Source organism: Paramormyrops kingsleyae, unplaced genomic scaffold (assembly GCF_048594095.1).
Source record: "Paramormyrops kingsleyae isolate MSU_618 unplaced genomic scaffold, PKINGS_0.4 ups60, whole genome shotgun sequence".
Taxonomy (NCBI): Eukaryota; Metazoa; Chordata; class Actinopteri; order Osteoglossiformes; family Mormyridae; genus Paramormyrops; species Paramormyrops kingsleyae.
In genome coordinates, this window is record NW_027325998.1 from 156,227 (window position 1) to 161,375 (window position 5,149).

Genomic DNA, 5,149 nt, shown 5'->3' on the forward strand with positions numbered 1-5,149 from the left:
TTTTTCTTAAATGTTGCTCAGGGCATTGTAATACTGTCGAACCCACTTATCTCGACCTCGGCTAACTCGCCAACCCTATTAAGTCGATGTTTTTGAAGTGCAATCACCAAAATTCCCTCTTTGCATTAGCATTTCTCATCGGTTATGTCGATTCTTTTATGTCGCTGAACCCTAATATCTCGAGCCCGAAAGAGGGCCAAAATCGCCACTTAACATCGGTTATCTCGATCCCTGTGACTAATCGCCGGCTTTTTAAAATGTATCTCACGTGCTAAACAGCGCGTACTCAAATCCCATTCGCATGGTAATTTGCTGAACAACGCAGCGGTTAAACGCGATCTAGGTAAATCCCCATCAAAACCAAAGCCAAGCATATCCGCATGCGGCAATGACAACGAAGATGAAGAAGATGCGGACGAAGATTTGGAACAAATTCCCTCTGCCAGTGAGGTGATAAAAATGCTACAAAAAATCGACGGTATGGTTCTTTTGCAGGGGATGAAACTGTTTTAGACAGCATAAGTAATATCGAAGCATTTATTTTCAAGTAGACTGTCAAAGGCAAAAAGCAACAAAGCATTTTAGACTTTGTAAAGAAACCATATTAATTGCGTGTACGATACTTTTCAGAGCTGTCAGAGCGAAATTACTTGTGAATTTGATTTTGACACTGGTTTGCTTTTTGTGACAACGAACTACACCCCACAGGTTTTTATGTGATTTTGTGAGCGATCTTTGTGTTTGCAATGTTGGATGATATAATTAAAGGCTTCTATCGAGAATCGACGGTGGTTTATATTATATACTGGTAAATGTCTGCTTTTGGTTGGTGCACATATGCCTTTTGTTGTTAGCCAACATGTATGTACATTTATATAACATGCCGATCGCGTCAGCAAACAAATCGCGGCAACGCTGTTGTGTAAAAAAACACCAAAAACCAGTGCATGTACATTCTCATTTATTAACGCACATAAATAAATTTCAAGCATATGTCAACATGGTATATTGCCCCCATATTGGTTTTCTGTTATCTCGATCATCGGTTATCTCGACGCTTTTTGGCAACCACCTAGGCCGGCAACATAACCGGGTTCAACTGCACTTTTTGTATGCGTATTTTCTTCACTGCCTGTTTCACCTATACGCTAATTAAAATTTATTCTGACATTTACATGTGTATTTAACATGCTTAAGAATGATGACTGTATTAATGATTATAATATTTATTATTATTCATTAGAGACATAATATAAAACACATTATACACATTGTAAAATTGCAATTGACTACATTTGTCTTAACCAAACATTTAGGTTTGTGTCATTGTTTGAGGAGGCTGAAAAAGTACATTGAGGCCACAATAGTTGAGCCAGCACAATTGACATAATATTTCGCATATGATGTGTATGCCATTCTTACATACACAGTGTACAAAGACCACAAAGTGTGATAGTAGCACTCATACTGTATATATATACTACACAACTCCCTACATGGCAATATTCTTTTGAATATACAATTTGGTGTAAGTCAACACAGGCATCACAAACAAAGCTGGATCGTTATTTTGACATCAATTTAACCATGGCATCATGACTGTAAATTACATGACATATTATGTACTACAGAACTGTCACAACACATCATTAATGTTTTGTTATTGCAGAGTAAAAGTGAAAATAACTCAATAAATACTACAAGAAAAATTGTGAGACATTATAGCAATAAACATCCACAAGCAGCAGCACATTTCACTCAAAGTACCTTTGCTGTCAGACTATAGTGTGTGGAGATGATTTCTGGTGCATTTCACTTCAGGCATCTGTGTGTAGTTCATACTGTCTGTGTCCAGTCTCTGAGTCCTTTAGAGAACGCTTTGGTTGTCGACAACATGGGCGCAGGGAAACTTGATGTGGTGAGTACGGTGTCACTGATATGAAGATAAGGCACTGGAAAAGAGAGTAAAACCAGAAAGCTGCATGTCAGCCAATCAGACACTTGCAGTTGTAAAGTGAAACTACTTCACAGACAAAATAATCCATCAAAGAGGCAAACTCACCAGGCCAGCCCATCTCATTGTTCCAACGTACCAGGCAGTGTGATGTGTTAACGAAAGTTGATGTGGTGGGCATGGGGTCAGTGTCATCAACAGCAGGCGCTGGAAAAGATTAAAAGATTAAAAGCATGAACTGGCATGTAAGTTAGACAAACACTGACAGAGTAAAACTAGAACTACACCAAAGAGGAAGAAATGTCTGAAAAAGGCAAACTCACAAGGTCAGCGCCTGCTCCTCTGGCTATGCAGCATTCAGTGTGATGTGTCACACTCCCAATGTACAGCTGTATGACGGAGGATGCAGTATAGCAGAGCTTCAACAGACAGATGTGTGTTGGCTTGATCATCAGGGAAGCACATGACAGTTGTGCCTTAGTAACCTGAGGTTATACATAGGAGAAGGCAGGTTAAAACATGGAATATAACAATGTAGTAGGGATTTCTGACAATACTTAGTTACCCAATTTATAAGCTCATACACTGCAAACTGGTATGTCTTAACTAGCATGCTCATGTTAAGTGAGAAACTGTCACTCACGTACCTTTGCTTTGCCCACCCAGTCATGGCACATCCACTGTGTCTAGATGAATGTCTCACACACACTGCCCAGCTTTCCCACTTAGATTTTAGGTCATCCACATGTATGACTGTTTAGTGTTACTTCATTTTAGCTGTTTCAAGAAACACACAAAACATACACATTACTCCAAAAATTACATCATATACATAATGCCATAATACAGTCAGTGTACATATGTCCATTTCCTTTTACAGTGTGAAAGTACACTCTACGACACTATACAGAGACATGTCAGTATATGGTCTTACCTTTGCCCATAGATGTCTGTGCCTCTTCACCCTCTCACCATTCTTTTCAATCAAAGCCTTGCTTTGTGAAATTCTGTGTCTTTTCAGCACGTTTTGTGGTACAAGACATTAGTTTGGTAGTGTCTACATCTGATGGTACTTCTTCATCTCCTTACATTTAATTCATTGTAATTATATATTCTACGTTACATAAGCAACTATACATTTACATTTTCCAAGTGTGTGGTGCTTTGTAAAGAGGTTCAGTGCACTGTACTGGCCCACAACACAAAATTTCTATATAGGCAACAATGCATTTAATAAATACTGAATTATATCACAGGACATCTAAAATTGTTTATTTTTTTGTGGAAAATTCATGACATTAACAAGTTTGGCATACTGCTGTTGTGAGGTACTTGACAGAGCACATTACCTCCCTTTTCAAAGACCACATTGCTTGCTCTGTCCTAAACTTCCCCTAGCCCCCACACCAACCCCCAGTGCCATGTGCCCCATCCTAGCCCCCTTATGCCTAGCCCTAGTGACCCTCCCGTAACCTTAGTCCTATGCCTAGTGGTAACCCAAGCAGCCCACCTCAGACTTATCCCCAGCAACAGGCCGCCATGTCCAGCTTTAGTACCCCCTGCCTCAGCCCCAGTGCCAGCTTCCTGAAGCCCAGCCGCAGCCCCCAAAAGCATGGTGCCAGCCCCAGGCCCAGCAGCAGCCCCCTCAAGGTCGACCCCAACCCCCAAAGCCCAACATCAGCCTCAGGCTAAATGCCAAGCCCTGGAACACCAGCTCCACTGCCAACCTCTGAGGCCTAGTTGCAGCCTTCTGAAGGCCAGCCCTAGTCCTAGCCCCCCACAGCCTACCGGCAACCCCAGTGGTAGCAGCTGACGGCCAGCCCCAGGCCTAACCCCCAAAGCTTGGCACCAGGCCAAGCCTCCCTGCCAATCCCCCCTAGTACAGCCATAGCCCCAGTCGCAGTGCCAGCCTCCCGAGGCTGACGCACCCCAGAAAACTATCACTGCAGCAAAAAATTTATGTTTCTTACTCATAATGTCTTTTATACAGTTTCTTACAGATAATGTGGCACTACACATTCATGATGGCTGAAATACATCTACATTGCTGAAATAAAAATTCTATTAGTCAAAATATTTTTCGCATACACATGATCAATCAAAGTGCCTTTCCCAGTGGTTGCTTCTTTGACAAGTTGAGCATACCCATGTTCTTCCATAAAATTAGCAATTGTACTTACTGTCAAATGATTTACTGCATGACAAATTTTTTCATATTTTTTTATACAGTTTCTTATACATGATGTAGCACTATACATTCATGATGGCTGAAATACGTCGGCATTACTGAAACAGAGATGCTGTTAGTCACAATGTCTTTCACATACACATGATCAATCAAAGTGCCTTTCCCAGTGGTTGCTTCTTTCACAAGTTGAGCATACCCATGTTCTTCCATAAAATTAGCAATTGTACTTACTGCCAAATGATTTACTGCATGACAAATTTTTTTTTTGTTTTTTTATACAGTTTCTTACAGATAATGTAGCACTACACATTCATGATGGCTGAAATACGTCGGCATTACTGAAACAGAGATGCTGTTAGTCACAATGTCTTTCACATACACATGATCAATCAAAGTGCCTTTCCCAGTGGTTGCTTCTTTCACAAGTTGAGCATACCCATGTTCTTCCATGAAATTAGCAATTGTACTTACTGCCAGAAGATTTTCATTGAAGTCGCCCATGATGATTTTCCCACCTTCCACACTGTCCAACTGAGTGATCAACTGCATCAGGTTCTTCTGAAAGATTGTTAGATTATACAAGGGTGGTCTGTATAGTACCAAGACTGTTGTTCTTAGTAGGCCCACACTGAACTGCACACACTCAATGTTGACACACTGCACATCAGTCACAGTACAGTTGGTATGTTCTTTATAATACAAACCCACACCACCATGTTGTTGCTTCTTCAGTTCAGCAGAGATAGCATCACTACCATCATATGCCTGATGTCTGGGCTTCCCATGGTATGAAAATCCAGGCAGCTGTACACCTTCTGTGTCTTCCTTTGAATTTAACCATGTCTCTGTCAAGCAGATGATATCAGCTTCCATATACCTTCTGTCTTGCTTTAGGTCATCCAGGTGACATGTAAGTCCTTCAACATTGTGCAGTAAAATCTTACATAATGATGGCACTTCCATGACGGGCTCAATAAATGCAGGCATGCTTTGCATTGCAGTCTCAA

At 41.0% G+C, this 5,149-nt stretch overlaps 1 long non-coding RNA gene across 1 annotated transcript; it reads right to left on the bottom strand.

The window, feature by feature from the left end:
* Window positions 1–2,091: 2,091 nt before the first annotated feature.
* On the bottom strand, window positions 2,092–3,390 carry LOC140586432 (uncharacterized). The gene is made up of 4 exons (XR_011988229.1): window positions 2,889–3,390; window positions 2,602–2,731; window positions 2,278–2,439; window positions 2,092–2,161 (listed from the first exon to the last, which is right to left on the bottom strand). It is a non-coding gene; the product is annotated as an uncharacterized lncRNA (long non-coding RNA).
* Between the last annotated feature and the right edge of the window lie 1,759 nt (window positions 3,391–5,149).